Source organism: Bombyx mori, chromosome 27 (genome assembly GCF_030269925.1).
Source record: "Bombyx mori chromosome 27, ASM3026992v2".
Classification (NCBI taxonomy): Eukaryota; Metazoa; Arthropoda; class Insecta; order Lepidoptera; family Bombycidae; genus Bombyx; species Bombyx mori.
The window spans coordinates 8,404,693-8,422,489 of record NC_085133.1 but is presented as its reverse complement, the minus strand read 5'-3'; the positions used below and the strand labels follow the sequence as shown (position 1 = coordinate 8,422,489).

The window sequence follows — 17,797 nt, the reverse complement described above, 5'->3', positions numbered from 1 at the left end:
TAATGCGTTTCGGCTTGAAGGGTGGGGCAGCCGTTATAACTTGAGACCTTAGAACTTATATCTCAAAGTGGGTGGCGAATTTACGTTTTAGATGTCTATGGGCTCCAGTAACCACTTAACACCAGGTGGGCTGTGAGCTCGTCCACTCATCTAAGCAATAAAAAAAAAAGTAGGTGAGCTCACGGGGCTCAAACCTGACGACGTTGCTAAAACTAACCCTAGCAAGAGCAGCGTTTCGCAGAATCTACCACCGGATAGGAAACGCGAGCCACTGAGAAGATACGGCGAGAAGCTCAGTGGGTACCTAAAAGCACCGTTAGTGGATCGCGAGGATCCGAAATGATGTATTAACTCACGCAAAAGATCGACTTAACATAAAGTCGTCGTGGCCTAAAGGATAAGACGGTTACTCGTATCGAGCGATGCGGCTGAATTAGTGTTCAAATCCCGCAGGCGAGTATATTTTTTTCTAATATTATACGTACTCAACTCATATTTACGAATGACCTTTGCGGTGAAGAGAAAATTCCAACTAAAGTTTCATTAAATTATGAAAATTTAAATTTTCGTAAATACTTATGTTGAGACCTCGCGCGGCTATGTGCTACCACCATAACCAGCTTGTGTTCCAGTTTGAAGGATGAGACGACCGTTCTACGGTACAATTGCAGTTTAGACCTCATGTCTCAAGGCAGGCTAGGTTTTAGGGTTACCGTTTGAAATCAGATGCGCTGCAATTTCGTTCTTTCAACTATGAAAAAATAGCGTAAGTCAGACGCATCCGTGCTTCCGCCACTTTGTACTTCATACACTCAAAGGTGCTCAAATTGAGTTCTGTAAATGTCCATATATCAGAAAGTTTATTTTTAACAATCAAATTAAAATTTCTTAATTTTCTTTGCGTGCAATTCACAATTCTGTCACAATACTCTGCCAACTTTAGATTTGTATTAATTCAACTGAAACACTCAAAAATAAGATGTATGCACATTTATTTTTAAAGATCGAATAAAAAGTCCATTCCTCAATAATGATTTAAAACGTTATAAGCGAGAGCTTAGGAGTCTGCGTCTTTTCATTCGTCTCGGAAACTTTGAATTTCTGCCAAAAAATATTAATCTTACGTTTCCAGAAATAAATTTTAATGCTGGATCGATTCGATTTGTTTACATTCGTCTGTATGGTGCAAGTTACAAAATTATTGCCTTTGATATTTTGCGGTTAAAAAGTAATACCTGTGAGAGCTGAAAGAAAATGTTTTTTTTATTGCTTACGTAGGTGGACGAGCTCACAGCCCACCTGGTGTTAAGTGGTTACTGGAGCCCATAGACATTTACGACGTAAATGCGCCACCCACCTTGAGATATCAGTTCTAAGGTCTCAAGCATAGTTACAACGGCTGCCCCGCCCTTCAAACCGAAACGCATTACTGCTTCACGGCAGAAATAGGCAGGGTGGTGGCACCTACCCGTGCGGACGGACTCACAAGCACACGCTTCTATTGTGTAATACGTAGTGATTCTTGATATAACACCAGGTGATCAGCGTGTGATTCCTAGTCGGAGTCAGTGTAGCGATTTTTATATTTAGTATTGTCTTGTACGCGTATTTCTGTACCTGTAACAATAATCTATTTTCAATCACCGTTTATTCTGATTTCTGCGACTTTTTAGTGGTTAGACATCCAGCTCAATTCTGACCATATGTTGAGGTGATAAGGTTATGTTTTGAGTGGCGTGATATTTGAAATAAAATACGTGTGATTTGTCTAGCAATTTCTATGACACCGCCAAATATAATTAAAATAATAGAAACATTACAGTAACTGGCCGTAATGTTTTACATGCAAAGAGTATTAATATGATGCTATAAATTGAATGTCATATTTTTTTTCAATGGAAATGAATCTCTTGCACATGGCTTCATAAAAAAATTAAAGCTATAATTTCTTCTTAAATTTTCAATTAAAAATCAATATCTCTATTAAGAAGATTGTTAGTTGTTTTTTTTTACGGGCCTCAATGAAATGCTGGTAAAAGTATCTGCTTAATCGCTTTTTCTCACATATTGTACCATACAAAAACGTGCATTATTCGGAATCCAGGCACGTCACTCAAACTTGGCTCACACGCAGATTTATTTGACAATCCTTACGCATTTGTTATAAGGTTCATTTTCGTGTTCATTCAATATACTTACAATTAATCATTCTTCAAGACCTGAAAGTTCTTAAAATCGGTGTCGGTAAGGTTCAATATCGTTGAGGAATTCTTAAAAGAAAAATTTCAGTGTATGCTGCATTCGTGAAATGAACATTTCATTGGAATGCGTCAAATAGTTTGTTGGTAGAAGCAAATTTGTCTTTCTTTATTTTTTTTAAATTATTATTTACGTAAAAGGTTGAAAATTTTCACACTTTAGTTATCATCATGAAATATGGTGGGACGTAGCCTGTGTTCTACGTCATGTTCCATCAAATGGATCGATTTCACAATACTCCTAATAAGTTTTTTAAGGTGATATGAAAATGTCTGCTGTCTCGTTAGATAGTACCTACGCAGTGAATTCGAAATCTGTGCAACAGCTGTCTATTAGGCAGCGAGGTCAATGACATTAAGCCAAGTCTGTGAAACCATCTGTAAAATATCATTGATTTAGATGTTTAGATCTACTGAAGGATCTACCTAAGCATCTGAACGAGTAGAAAGTGGATTTTCTCCGTAATCTATCGCAAATATTTTTCATATTAACTGCGAATAATGTGGTCGTTTTTATGTCGTATTTTTGTTTCTCTGCTGTGTCATTAATAACCAGATTATTTAGTAACAATAAGTATTTTAATACCTCCTAACCGTTCCGACAAGTAAAGCCTGTAAGTGTTTACATGAAAATCGGATCAAATTGAGCTGATGTGATTATGCGCGTGACGTGACGTAATACTTGCTCGGATGACATCATTTTTATTACTCTACGTATATATACCTAAAATTTTCATGGATTTTGTTGCTTGTTTGATATATTGTGTCTTCTTCTTTGCCACCTTATCCCACAAGGTTGGGTCGGCATAGCGAATTTTTCTATTATATTCTCTTCTATCAGCCGTCATCTCAACACTCACTCCTCTCTCTCTCATATCGTCGTTCATACACTCCATCTATGTCTTCTTCGGTCGGCCTCTTTTCAGTCTACCTTGAACGACCATTCCCTTAGATCTCCTAGTCACATCCATCTAGTGTGCCATATAAAATGTTATTGCTGTTGTCGCAGTAACTGTGAATACCATTACCTCGAAGTAGTGTGTGTTTCGGTTAGAATATTGAAGCATCCGCTTTATAGGCTTCGATTTAATGTCTCAGGGTGTATAGCATCCACTTTACGATATATACGCGTCCCTTAACACGCTTTACACCTCAAGAGCCTATCATCTAGACTATAAATAAGCTGATGAAATCATGAAACAAAACTAGCCTAGATAAAGAGGCCTCTAAAATTTCGTAGTGCAAACACAAAACTAGCGCGCTGGAATGACTCAGCCCGTATACCACTGATATATAAATTGGCAATTAACCTAATTTGCGACTACCCACAACTTGTGAAGGACCGCCCGCGTTCCAATAAAACAACTTTTTCTAATTAATAGGGAGTGATGCGTACTGCAGGCGGTCTCTAAGGCTATAATCATGATATTGATATACACTTATAGTTATTGGCATTTAATTTTAGGTAAGAGAAATTTGTCGGCTATTCATCAGCGGTTGGGAGAATCTTGACCACACCTATAGCTGCTGTTACTAAATTCCTTGAACTCATCGGTATGCTGTCCTTATATACATTTGCTGTGGCAACTAACAATTTCAGCCACGCAATTTTTGACAGTTTTAGCTTAAAGATAAGAATCATATTGCCATACTCTTCAGTCTTCCGTCAAGTCTTAAGGTGGACCGGTAGCATAGTGATGTCCAAAGGAGCTTTAAAATTTGAAATATTTAAATTTCTAGGCCCTTTTAATACGTATTGATTTGGGGAGATTCTATTATCAATAACAGTTATCCTACTCATGTAATCGTCTTCATGCTCAAACATCTATAGAAGGTTCTTGAATGCTGAAGATTATGTGATTAGATTCTATGCTAGTTTCTTAATTGTTTCACTGTTGACAGAGTTTCATGTTCGATGTGTAGACTTGGAGGGGGCAGATTTGTCGTAGCTTATGATGCTCAGCCATTTTTCCTCACTCGAGGGCTTTCTGCTGCTGAATTTAAGGTACCTCCGCTTATGGCCCTTATTGGGTCTGTCCATGGCATTGGAAATTTCCAAACCAGTCTTGCGCCTTTCTTCCACGACGAGGCATCCCGTACTATCTTACAAATAATATTTTTAGAAGCGCATGATTTCTTGTTACAGAATTACGAAATCTCTGCTTCATACGTATAAGATTGTAGGGTATTTTTCAAAACCTAATCGCATTGGAGTTCTGTAATTACTTTTTCATTACTTTTCCATTCATTTCCGAGTCGTTAGTTACGTTTTATGTATTGTAACAACATTTTTATTATTTGTTTAATGACTGAGAAAATGGTGTAATGGCGTAATACTTTTCTTTTCCCCGTGAAATGTCCCGAACTGTTGCTCTCTGTTTCGTTGTCATAATGAAGATGATGTCATCTGTCTATTGAGTTTGCGCTGATTGGTATTAATAAAGAACAGCTTATTCCGTGAAGTAGCAGACCTAGTTAAAGCTCTTCATATGTTTTGAGGAGTCCTTGAGGAGCTCACTGAACCGGGCCAAGGTTATTTTTTATTTTGCCTTATGATGAATATAATCCATGCGAATCTGTCAAATTATGGTGAGCTTTTTTGTTTTAGTCCACTTTGAAACGGGTGGTGATAGTTACTGGTGGTAGGGTATTTTGTAAGCCCAGGTTGGTATGTACCACCGTCTTCTTTATTTTTGTTGCGAAGAAGTTAAGCGTTCCGGTTCGAAGGATGGGACTGTCTTTAAATACATACATGACTTCGATTTTATGTCTAAAGCTGGATAGCAGCATTCAAAATGTCCATGGGCTTCGATAACCACTTCACAACATGAAGACTGTGAACATGTTCACCCATTAATTCATTTTAGTTAATATGGAAAAAAATAGAATTTCGAAAATCGAAATTCACAGAAGTTCTTTATCATTTTGCAATCTGTAAGCTTAGGATTAAGTTCGTTGAGTGGTTAGCGATACTATAAGAATTTACAGTAAACTATTTAGAGAAATTTTCATACGTTTTCGTCCTAACGTTTTATACATAGAATGAAATATATGTATGTAATAATAGTTATCCGTATTCAAGAAAAAGAAATGTGGTCAACATTCCCTCGCTTCCAGCACTTAAGATATGAAACCGAAATGGATATTGGCTAATTCAATTAGGCTAACCAAGGTGGATCACGCGAACTGTCATGTGGGCGAGGCCTGCAAAAGTATCCGTTTGTGTTGCCAGCTGCCATCATCTATATTAAATTGCCAGAAACACGCAAATACCTACTAACGATGCTACCATCAATTTTAATTTAGGTTAGGTGTTTCTAACCTTCGTTTCCTTTGAGAGAGATTCGTGTGGAAATAAATGAGTGAAATAGAAATTCGTTTTTATTTATTTTGTAAATTTATTGAGTATTTTTTTACTCAATCCGTGCAAGTCCCTCACTTGAAGTATTCAGGAAGGCATTAAAGAAGCACTATCTATCAATTTAGTATTACTTATATGTATTTATTTTATGTATTTCATTATATATGTACGTGTATGTATATGTTTATATTATTTATGTGTGTAATTGTGTATGTATATCGTTTGATATATTATGTATTAGTGTTTATTTTTATTATTTTTATTGTTATTGTCTATAATATCAATAATGAATTTAATTAGATTGTACTCATCTACCCACTAATGTAAAGCTTTCCTTCTTTGAGAACGGTTAGCTGGTAGATAACTCAATTGTTGAGTTAAGCTCGCCATTTTTTTTATATCTTATCGCAATTACTGTATTATATTAACAGTGTGTACAAATAAATTTTGTGTATTTTTCAGGATCTTCGTGTGTGGCAACGGTGTGTGGAAGATACGGATTTTAGCGTAAACACTGCCTAATCTACAAACGAATCCGTGTATTGGCTGATGTTAAAGGTAAACAGTGGTTTTGTGTACAATAGTATATTCTATGTCTCTTTCACTGTGAGCGCACGTCTTAAAAAAATCACCAGCGCATGAATGCAGCTGGCATTGTAAGTGTATCTACCACGGCGTCGGAATTGACCTTGAATTGGTCCATTCGCATTAAAAGTGTACAATTTCCAAAAATATTCGAAATTCAATTAATACGCGGAATCATTTGGTATCATCACCAGTATTTTTCTCATAAATACTGTCAAAAGAGCGTAGTTTAGTTTTAATTATTTTTTTTAGTTTACCTATGTATTGACTACTATTAACAAAATCAATACATAATTTTATCTTACTTTAAAAGACAGATAATGTAACTGGTAAAAGATAAAAAATAAATGTTGCAAAGATGATTAATAATAAAAATATCACATGTTAAACCTTTACAACACTCTCATGTAAAATTAGTAAGTTTTGAGATTATACAGTTTTAATGCGAGAAGACGAATTCATCATCTCGCAAAAGAAGGCAGCGGAGTATGAGACGAAAATCTCTTCATTCTCTGCACCGATCCACTGCCGTCGAGCCAGGGTCAAGCCAACTAACATCTAGCAACAGCTTCTGTAGAGAAGGCTGACGTTGATGGGTGGACGAGCTCACAGCCCACCTGGTGTTAAGTGGTTACCGGAGCTCATAGACATGTACGACGTAAATGCGCCACCCATCTTGAGATATAAGATCTAAGGTCTCAAGAATGGCTACAACGGCTGCCCCACCCTTCAAACCGAAACGCATCACTGCTTCGCGGCAGAAATTGGCAGGGCAGGGCAGGGTAGGATAGAGCCATTTTCACCGATAACAGCATTGGACAGGCGTCCTCGTGGTCCGTGTTTGGTTGCAGTATTTAGCGAGGTAGTTTCCGATAGGGCTTATATTTGGGCGTAGAACTTAGGGAACCGTTTAGTGGATTATTTTGGGGTTCTTATTACTTCTCAAAAAAATATAAAAACCATATCTAGCGAAGACGAAGAAAATGGGGTTATCGTGTAACGCCGCAGTCTTCATATATTTACAGATGAATTTGGAATCTGGATCATACGTCCGGATCCATTTCTCAATTACCATGGTGTTTTCAATCTTTCATGAAATTTAGAGTTTATTCGATGAGTATCGAAAAAAAATCGCAACTTGGCAATATTAGTTTACAGCGAAGGAAATTTAACCTTGTCAATCACCTAAAATTTTCCAAATCGTGTCCACTTTGGCAGTCGACATATTGTCTAACCAATAACTGTTTTGTACCAGGTGAACCTAATATCATCATGGTCGTAAATATAAGTTTGACAAATAAATTAGTTCCTGTTCTTTTAATGATATTTAGAGATGCACGTTTAGCATATCCACAAAAAAAAAGCATATTTTAATACGGTTTTTTATTACAATTTTAATTATAACATCAAAACCTCTTATCATCGTGCCAAATCGAAAGACAATAGCCGGCGTATCGTATGTATTCTCGAACGTCATTTGTCAACAATCGTTTCCCGCTACTAATTGACAGCTGTCAAATCACAAGCGTTTTCGCGCCATTCTGTCCGCCATAACGATGTAGATCTATGCTCTAGATATCCGTTTGTTTTTTTTTAACGAGGCAAACGTGTATTTCTGTTTAACGTTCGTTCAATTAAGTCTTGTCACATTTTGTTTATATATTTGTTTTTGTGTTTATTGCTGGCGATTTGATAGCACTGGCTTCGCCGCTGACAAATAGAATTAAAAACGTAGCTTGTTTGTTTTGTATTTGGTTTCTGATTGATATTTTGAACGTTCTGTTTGATTGTTGAGTATTGCTACTTGTGTGGTACGATAATGTTTTTAATTTTAATATTGTTTTGTCTTTAATTTATTTAAAAGTAGCAAGCATTCATTTAAGATAATTTTATAAATTTGGCTGTGGATTCCCAGCACATTTGGGCACGAAAATCTCAGAAACAACACGCGATACACAAACTTACTTTTGCTGCAAATTAAAAAGTTGAAATTCAAGTGCTTAGCTATTGGGAAAAAGAGCTTTTGTCCGAGAAATTTTCCTCGAAAACCTTACAATATGCTATATGCAACACAATACAACAAAAGCGTTAACTTTTTAAACGTTGTGACCAAGAAATAATCCTCTTAGGCTTAGTTTCGTCTTACTCTTCAATGTTGAATCGAAATATTTTATTTTATTTCTTGAAGATATTTTCGTAAGCTTATTTTTAGATAGGAGCGGACTTCACCTTTAACTTAGGCTTTAGTTGAGCAGCTTTGTGTACGACCGAGTCAATGGTCTATTCGTTATTGTTATTAGAGTTCGTGAATGCCAAGATATTTCCAACATTACCTACCGTGTGATAGAGTTCACGGTAGAATGAAGTGTAAGTTGGATCGATGTTTCGAAGTTTTTTATTATTGTTTTGCTTAAATGGGTGGACGAGCTCACAGCCCACCTGATGTTAAGTGGTTACCGAAGCCCAGATACATCTACAACGTAAATGCGCCACCCACCTTGAGATATAAGTTCTAAGGTCTCGGTCTCAGTATAGTTACAACGGCTACCCCACCCTTCAAACCGATACGCATTACTGCTTCACGGCAGAAATAGGCGGGGTGGTGGTACCTACCCGTGCGGACACTCACAAGAGGTCCTACTACCAGTAATACTAAATTTCTGACAAAATTTTTCATCGTTCTAATATTAATTTCAAGATATTTTTAAAGTATCTACTATAGCGGGTACCTACTATAGTACCTAATACGTTCTACCATCACGAAATAATTCATTCTCATATCAATACTATTCACAAAGTTGTTTTCGGATATCCTTCATAAAATCTTTATATAAAATGGGCAGAGACAGAATAGTTAAGTGTATTTCAACCGATATCTATATACTTTTTTCTATTAAGTATGTTTTTATGAAATTTATGGTCATCAGTATCAAAATTATAAAGATAGTTGTTTTTTTTTTGCAAAACTTAAATTATAGAATAGTAAACGAAAATAGAATGATACGTAAAATAAATTGTGAGGTGTCGATGACTAGGAAAAGAAAGTTTGATTTATCGTTAAGTGATGTAATTTTTTTTTTGTGGCTTATATTGCTTTATGGCTTTTTTGTTTTATTAGCTCACGGCCCACCTTGTTTTAAGTGGTAAGCGGAGCTCATAGAAATCTACAACGTAAATGATGCCACCCACCTCGAGATATGAGTTCTAATATCTCAGTTTTAACAGTACAACGGCTGCCCCACCCTTCAAACCGAAACGCATTACTGCTTCACGACAGAAATAGGCGGGGCGGTGGTGCCTATCCGTGCAGACTCATAAGAAGTCCTACCACCGGTAATTTTGCGGATTTGGTTTTTATTACACGATGTTATTCCTTCACCGTGGAAGTCAATTGTGAACATTTGTTAAATACATATTTCATTAGAAAAATTGGTACCCGCCTGCGGGATTCGAACACCGTTGCATCGCTTGACACGAATGCACCGGGCGTCTTATCCTTTAGGCCACGACGACTTCAAACAGCCGCCTTCATTAATTAATACGGCCAATAAGTCACATACACTTGAAGTCAATTCAGAATAAGAAGTTTCATTATCGCCTAACGAAGACAATGACTAAAAGAAGATTGGGCACAGAAGATTAATGAAGAAGTTCGGTACACTAATGGGCCTGAATCGTTGCTCAGACCTGTATTTTCGACCAGGTGAGCAAACTTTCAGGTGTGTTAGTGCCGGCTGGTCTACAATAGACGAATATAAAATCGAAGAAGAATGCTTAAAGAAGAGAAGAATTATTAAGGCTACATTTTTATATTTAGTTTTTATTGCTCTTGATTTCACTGTTAAAGTCAAAATAAATGATGAATTAAGTTAACTTTATTTAAAATAAAAAGTAGTAGTGATTCCAAACCGATAAACAATGCTATAAATTTGTAATTGTATGTTTTTGTGCTTCATGAACTTTATATTGAATTGCTTTTAATTTAGATCGTTTGTTATTAATCACCCCTGAGCAGAACCTCTGATATTCCTCTGTTAATTGTCTTTTCTGGGCTTAGCCATTATCGTAAGGTAGACGAGAGTAAAGAATGTTTCCTAATTTAGTAGCGTAATTTGGTAAGCCACTTTTATATCGCACCTTTGGAATTGACGTGGCTTAATTTGAAATTCTTGTTTTTTGGTAAACGCCAAAAATATAAATAAATAATTTGTAAATTTGTAAATTTTGTAGTTTTGATTTTAATACTTTATGCCTTAAAGTTTAAGTTAGTTAAAGTTTGAGGTATGCGCGTGATTTAAAAGTGGCTGAAAGTGTACTTTGGCCATTTTTAACTAAAATTAAGTATTTTTTATTTTATTTTAAGAATTCAGTTTCATAAACTGATAGAATACATGTTTATAAATCGTAAAAGAGTCGTGCTTCGCAGAATCTACCACCGGATCGGAAACGCGACTCACTGAGAAGATCCGACGAGAAACTCAGTAGGCTGTATCTACGGTATTGTGATCGCTAACGCCATTTTTTAGCAGTTGCGCGTATTACCCCACATAGACAAGTACAAAACCCCAACTGTGTTTGTCACGAGGAAATGAAGCGTTCCTGTTTAGGAATTCCATGGAGAGCCTTGTCGTACAGGACCGTGTAGACGGCAGAGGATCTTCGATCCCCCGCGCGCTGGATTGACCTCATCACCAGTACTACGAAAGCCAAGCAGTACAATGTGCTCGCAGTGCTAACAGCCGCCTCTAATGGAGGAACATCGCTCGAAGTGCGGCTGGAAGCGAGCCGCGACGATTAAACACAACCCTGTCCATCGACAGCCACGACTACTCTACAAATTTTTTTTCTCTACCTATCCTGATAGCCTTGGGAGGCTATTTCAGCTTCACCCTAACGTATAGATGAGCTCACTGGGCTCAAACCGGAGTGTTGCTAGCACTGGCCTTAACTAGAGCAGTAGTTCTCAGAATCTACCTTTTTTTTTTTTTTAACGCTGGGGTATCTTTTTTTTTATTACCTTGGTAGGCAGACGAGCGTACGGCCCACCTGATGGTAAGTGGTTACCGTCGCCCATGGACTTCAGCAATGCCAGGAGCAGAGCCAAGCCGCTGCCTACTGCAAATCCATTTACGGATACCCGGTCGAGGGGGGTAACGGACCGGGTTATGTCGGTCTCCGGCGCCTCCTGAGAGGAAGAAGGGGAGAAGAGAAGGGCCGAGGTCCTCCACCCCCAATTTCTCACAGGAGACTACGCCTTGAAAAAGGAATCTACCTACCAAAACAGCTAACTAGATCGAAGCTAGCGTTTGCAGTAAAAGTGTGTGCGTGTGTGTGTCTCTACTTTTATTAATTTTAAAAACTCTAAACGCACAGAAAATGATAGGGCTTGTGTTTCTGTAAATTGTTAATGGTAGCTTGATTCGTGTCCGTTATGTTTGTTTTATAATTCATAAGTTGTGATATTCGTTACCAAGTAACAACCATATAAACATAAATCTTTATACATTGGGGATATAATGTTCAGAACGGGGACACGGTAGGCTTCGTAGGAGCGTGTCGTTAGGATAATACTAAGGCAATTTATTAAACGCCTTCAAAAAAGGAGGAGGAAAAAGGAAAGTTTCAAAGTAAAAAATACGGAGGCAAAAGGAAAAAAAAAACAAGCAATAATTGCAACTGCATTATCGTTAAGTTATAGAAAAACACGCAATTATTATTTTTTACTTTTCACTGAATATCAATTTATGTTGGAATTGTTTTTTCTTAAGGTGGTTTTTTAATTGTTAAGATTATTTTATTTGGATTTCGTATCTAAATGACAAAAAATGGAAGAGGATTGTTGTTCGGCATCGTTTTTGCTTTTCGTTGCAATGGATAGGCTCATACCGTACCTAGTTTCTGAAGTCGTCCTGGTCTAAAAGATAAGACGTCCGGTGCATTCGTATCTAGCGATACACCGGTGTTCGAATCCCGCAGCCGGGTACCAATTTTTCTAATGAAAAATGGTGGTAGGACCTCTTGTGAGTTCGCACGAGTAGGTACCACCGCCCTGCCTATTTCTGCCGTGAAGCAATAATGCGTTTCGGTTTGTAGGGCGGGCCAGCTGTTCTAACTATATTAAGACCTTAGAACTTATATCTCTGATAAGGAAAAGGCTGACCTGGAAATGCTTCTCAAAAGGAAGGCAGATATCTTTGATATTGATAAAGTTAATAATAATTATAACTGAAAAAACCCCACACGGTTATCCGGCTAGAAATTAGGATACCTTATATATTATGGGTACCAGAGACTGACATACTTATATACGTTTAAATATAGACATATATAGACAAACGTTGAGAAGATGAAATAAAGAGTGTAGCCGGTCCACATTGGAGTAGAATGGCCAAAAATAGAGAATACTACTTCGACCCGCCCTCGCTTCGCTTCGGAAACATTAAATTTTATTATTGATAGGCGGGTCCCGCCATGTTGCGCGCGGTACGACAATAACTGCGGGTGACGCCGCGGGGCGAAGCTAGTCTAAAACAAGTAGCCTATGTTACTCTTTATATCATCAGCTACCTATTAGTGAAAGTCTCATCAAAATTGGTCCAGCCGTTCCACAGATTAGCGGGAACAAACAGACAGACAGACAGACAGACAAAAATTGTAAAAAATGTTATTTTGGTGTATGTACCGTATATATTATATTCATATGCTGTAGTAAAAAGTGGTTATTTCAATATTACAAACAGACACTCTAATTTTATTTATATGTATAGATTGGCAATCTTTAGAGGAGGCCTTTGTCGAGAGACAAGCTGTTTTGAAAACCACACCGAACGTCGAACGGAATAATTGATTATAAGTTGAATTTAAATTTAATTTATTATTAAGTAATTTATTAAGTTAGAAATGAGTAAGTACAACAGCAATAGAGGCTTATTATTAGTGTTACTATTATGTAGACAAACAGCAAACAGATCTGTTCATCACACGATCACACGAGTGTTTGCTCAACATGGCAGTCGAACCCACGACCCTTGGCGCAGTAGTCAGCGGCGCAAACTTAATGGTAGGCAGCGGCTTGGCTCTGCCCCTGGCATTGCTGACGTCCATGACGTCCATGACATTGCGACGGTGATCACTTACCATCAGGTGGGCCGTATGCTCGTCTGCCTATAAAGGCTATAAAAAAAAAACAACGACTGCACTACCAAGTCAGTCAGTCAAGTAAAAATAGGTAAGTTAAAATGCGCCTACATCGAAATTCGTTGATCTATTTTTAATATGCAGCTCATAGTAATAGGGGTTAAAGTATGAAATTGCCGTTTTTTTGTAATAGGTAATTTTAATTGACAAAGAACTTTCATGGTATGAGATTTTTGAGTCAAACTTTTTTCAAATGGTAGGTACCTATAAGGTTCTCTTTTTTAAAATGTGCAACATTTGATTATCGACTTTCAGTTGTTTTTTTAATTCAGCTTAGACAAGAAATACTTCGAAAATTCTAGTGATTTTTGAATACGAGTTCCGACGCGGAACTAACGCTGCAGAAAAAGTTCGTAATATCAATGTTGCATTTGGAGAGGGGATTGCTAATGAATGCACTGTGTGAAAAAAAAAATGAATTTAAATTTTTCAGTATAAATCGTCAATTTCATACTTTACAACCCTTAATATTACAGTAGGTGATAAGTAACCGATTTCACGAAAAACATTAAACATAATTTATGGAATCATAAGAATTGGAAGAGTCTTGCTCCCTCTCATCAGTATGTTCTATATATAGGTCTAGTATAAATAGGCCTCAATTGTAGGCCTCAGGCCTATAATTCATCTATGAAGATGTCGTTTTACAATACTGGCCATTTTAAAGTTTAATTAATTATGACTGGTAATCAAATCTAAATAAAAGTTATTTTTTCTCCTACTTGCTCCTGCGTGATCAGGATTCGGGGAGTAGTCAGCGGCGGCAACGATATGCTATTATCATGACGAAATCCTCCATACTCGCCAGACTTTGTTTGTAGGGAAATAATCGAATACCCGATAGGCAGTACAAAATGCACACCAGACTTCTTCAAGAGGGGCATTGATTTGGATGAGCGGTTAACTGATACATTAAATACAATCAAACTATAAAATACCTATCCACTAAAAACACAAGAACGAAGCAAATATGACATCGTCATTGACATTAGAAAAAGATAACTCATAAGTACCACACAAAAATTCGTTTAAGCTTTATTACAATTATCATCCCTTATATAACTAGTATCAAATTTTTCTGCAATTGGGGTCCAGCTGCCAATTATTAGTCTATATATCAATATATGCATAGCTTAATAAACAAATATCGCTTGGCTTTTGTTACGGTGGTGTTTGACCGTTTCGTCTTGGCAAATATGATCTTATGCTCTGCACATCGTCTTCGGCTGTAAGTATAAATATAGTCTTCTGTCAGGACAATTCCAGTGCTCGATTGCACTGATAATAGTCAACCTTACCTGGACCCACTGCGTTCATCCACAGTGCGTTTCCAGAAATATTTTTTGCCACGTACCATCCGGCTTTGGAATGAGCGCTATGACATATCCTTCTTCAAACGAGGCTTGTGGAGAGTACTTAACGGTAGGCAGCGGCTTGGCTCTGCACCTGGCATTGCTGAAGTCCATGGGTGAAGGTAAAAACTCACCATCAGGTATGCTCGTCTGCCTACAAGGGCAAAAAATCCAAAACAAAAAACTGATCAGCAATTGTCCATGGCAGAACAATTACGCTAGCTTACAAATTTTAATTTTGTTTTTAAATACCAATCACAAAGCCTTTTTTTTGTCATGAGGAAATCACCGGAATTCCGCCCTCCACTGGGGATAGAGCGCCCTTTAGGGGCATGTCGGAGGTGAACCTACTAAAACCCCCTGTCGCTCAACAACCAGCATCCAAACCTCGCATGAGACAGAACTCATGAAAAGGCAAAGGGGGGAAAGTGAAGCGTTTAGTGCGGAGCACATCTCCGCTATCACCCTCCCCCTCGGGACGCTGGACCGGCGGTCGTCGGCGCCACGACCACCAGTCCTCTCGGTCGGCATCACAAAGCCTATCTCAGTAGTTCTTTATAAGTTCTAAAAGTATCAACATAAAACAATTCTATCACGTCACATCTTTCTAACCGCAAATATTAAAAAAAAAAAGTTTTGATTAGCTTTGGTGCTGCATTACTTGTTTAGTTTAAGAGTTATTTATTGTTTAACTCAATTAATAATTGTTAGTTCGCTGCACTACTCTGTTATCCTTATCTAACCATTGTTATTACTACCTAGAAGGAATTCAAAATAATACTTTTGGAGAACAAAATTTTATAATATTTAATAATTCCTTATATTCTATAAGTAGTATAATTTTATAATATTCATTCATAACATAAGGCCGTGCCTTATGGGTGAGCAGTAAATGTTATTACGTACTTAAGATCATTTTATGGGCATACTTAAGCGTCATAGATTATTACTAAATATAGAAACGTCTTTTGCTTCTGAGAAACATTTGAGCAACTTCCTGACTAGATTAGATACGAACATTTTAGCTCTCTATAGATTAATTTCGTCTGTTATTTATTGTTGGAGCTTAAAACCTTTTTTTTTATTGCCCTCGTAGGCAGACGAACATACGGCCCACCTGATGGTGAGTGGTTACCGTCGCCCATGGACTTCAGCAATGCCAGGGGCAGAGCCAAGCCGCTGCCTACCGATCTTATGACCCAAATACGTGACGATTAAAGTTTCGAACAAGACATTAAACCTACATGAAATATGAGCGAAAACTCTCGAATAAAAGATCACAGGAGGTATAACAGAAGGAACGCTTTCACTTCTGTGTAAACTAAATAATCTTTGAGAAATTTTATGTTCATATACAGGGTGCTATTTTTTTCGTACTCAAGATTCTTCGGGAGGGCCCATAATTGTTCCTAACCCTTTTATAATGGCCATTTGCGATGACGTGAGAGAGATTTATATGCACACATTCCAAGATTTACAGTGTACTTTTATTTTTAAAACATCTCAATATGGTGGCTCCTACTACGTTCCGCTAGAGGATTGAGAGAATATATTTGACTTTGAGATTAAAGGCGCTTTCAGACTACGCTATTATGTATTAGCATATAGTATTTATCTCATAGCACAACAATATCGCACCCAATACGTTGTTATGGACACGTTCACACTGTACTGTACTATATATTATTTGGCTAAGTATAGGCTGCTATACTACTTGGCGCTATGGTATAGCGTAGTCTGAAAGCAGCTTAAAGCTTTTATTGTATAGTATAGCCGCTGTGACGCCCTTCAAACATGATCGATTTACAGCAGATTTGTTTTATATCTGGATAAGTAAGACAAGTAAGACAAGGGACTTCAAGTATGCGCAACCACAAAAACATTAGAAAAGGTTTACTAGCTATGTATTATGTGACGTACATAGAAACAAATAAAAAGGCCGTATATACATGTAGAATTTGGATCGTGGCGCATAAAATAAAACAATTACACAATTGTTACCTACACTTTTATACTTCTTTGCTAAAATCTTCTTTATAATAATCAATCAATCTTTATAATAATTAAAAAATCAGCTGACACCTTTAGGCCTTGATCATTTTAACAGTTTACGCCATCTTCTTTTTCCTTGTCATTCTCTTTCCCTTTACCGTTTTCTCTCACTCACATCTTAACGCTCCGTTCTACACCGTCCCCTCTCATACGTTCCATTCTTACCAATCCTATATATACGCAGTCAATTCTGGTTTGTGATCGTATCCATTCCGTATGTTGGGGCTCATCGAGAATACCCACACCAGTAGAATTATAGACAGCTTGGTTTTCAGAGTTGAAAGCGAGGACCTTCCACCGAGTATATATAATCTAATTGAATTGGTGTTTTTTTAGAGCCTATATAATATGTATAATAGAAGATGTGATTCTATGTTGTTTATTCGCCGGTTCCTTCTCTATTTGCTGGTAGCCTAAGAGCTCACGGGCTCAAACTGAGTGAATTTGCTATCACTAGCCCTAACAAGAGTAGGGTTTCGCTGAACCTACCACAGGATCGGAATCGCGATCCACTGTGAAGGTGCGGCGAGAAACTCAGTGAGTGTCAGGAATGTTTTTTTACAGTATTCGTTAAGGCCACGGGTATTAAAACAACACTAATATTTTTCTTAGTTCACTTGCACGGTACTAGAGACTAGAACAATGCGCATTTGACATCATCGTTGTATGGAAGCGATCGTGATCAGAATCTAACCGTCATTTGCTTATGTAAACGTTGTTATGCAAGAAATGTCCAATCAATAAAACTATTTTGAACGTAAATTTAAATGCATCGCGTTAAGTACAGAATTTTCTGGAACTAATCTGGATGCAGACTGCGCAAAACTGGTTATTGTGGCGAACCTTGTGGAAGGTTTAGCAATGGATCCATTGGTCCGGAAAAAAAAATTATAACTTTATGATAACAGAGCTTTCGAATACGATACATTCTCTGTGTGAAGGAGCTTGGCAGCGGGTAGAAAATATTATAAAATTTTAACAAGAAAGGAACC

At 37.3% G+C, this 17,797-nt stretch overlaps 1 non-coding gene across 1 annotated transcript; it reads left to right on the top strand.

Moving 5' to 3' along the window:
- The first annotated feature begins 9,847 nt into the window (after positions 1 to 9,847).
- On the top strand, positions 9,848 to 9,948 carry Mir87 (microRNA mir-87). Its single transcript, NR_107258.1, has one exon. It is a non-coding gene; the product is annotated as a microRNA mir-87 (primary transcript).
- The last annotated feature ends 7,849 nt before the right edge of the window (positions 9,949 to 17,797 follow it).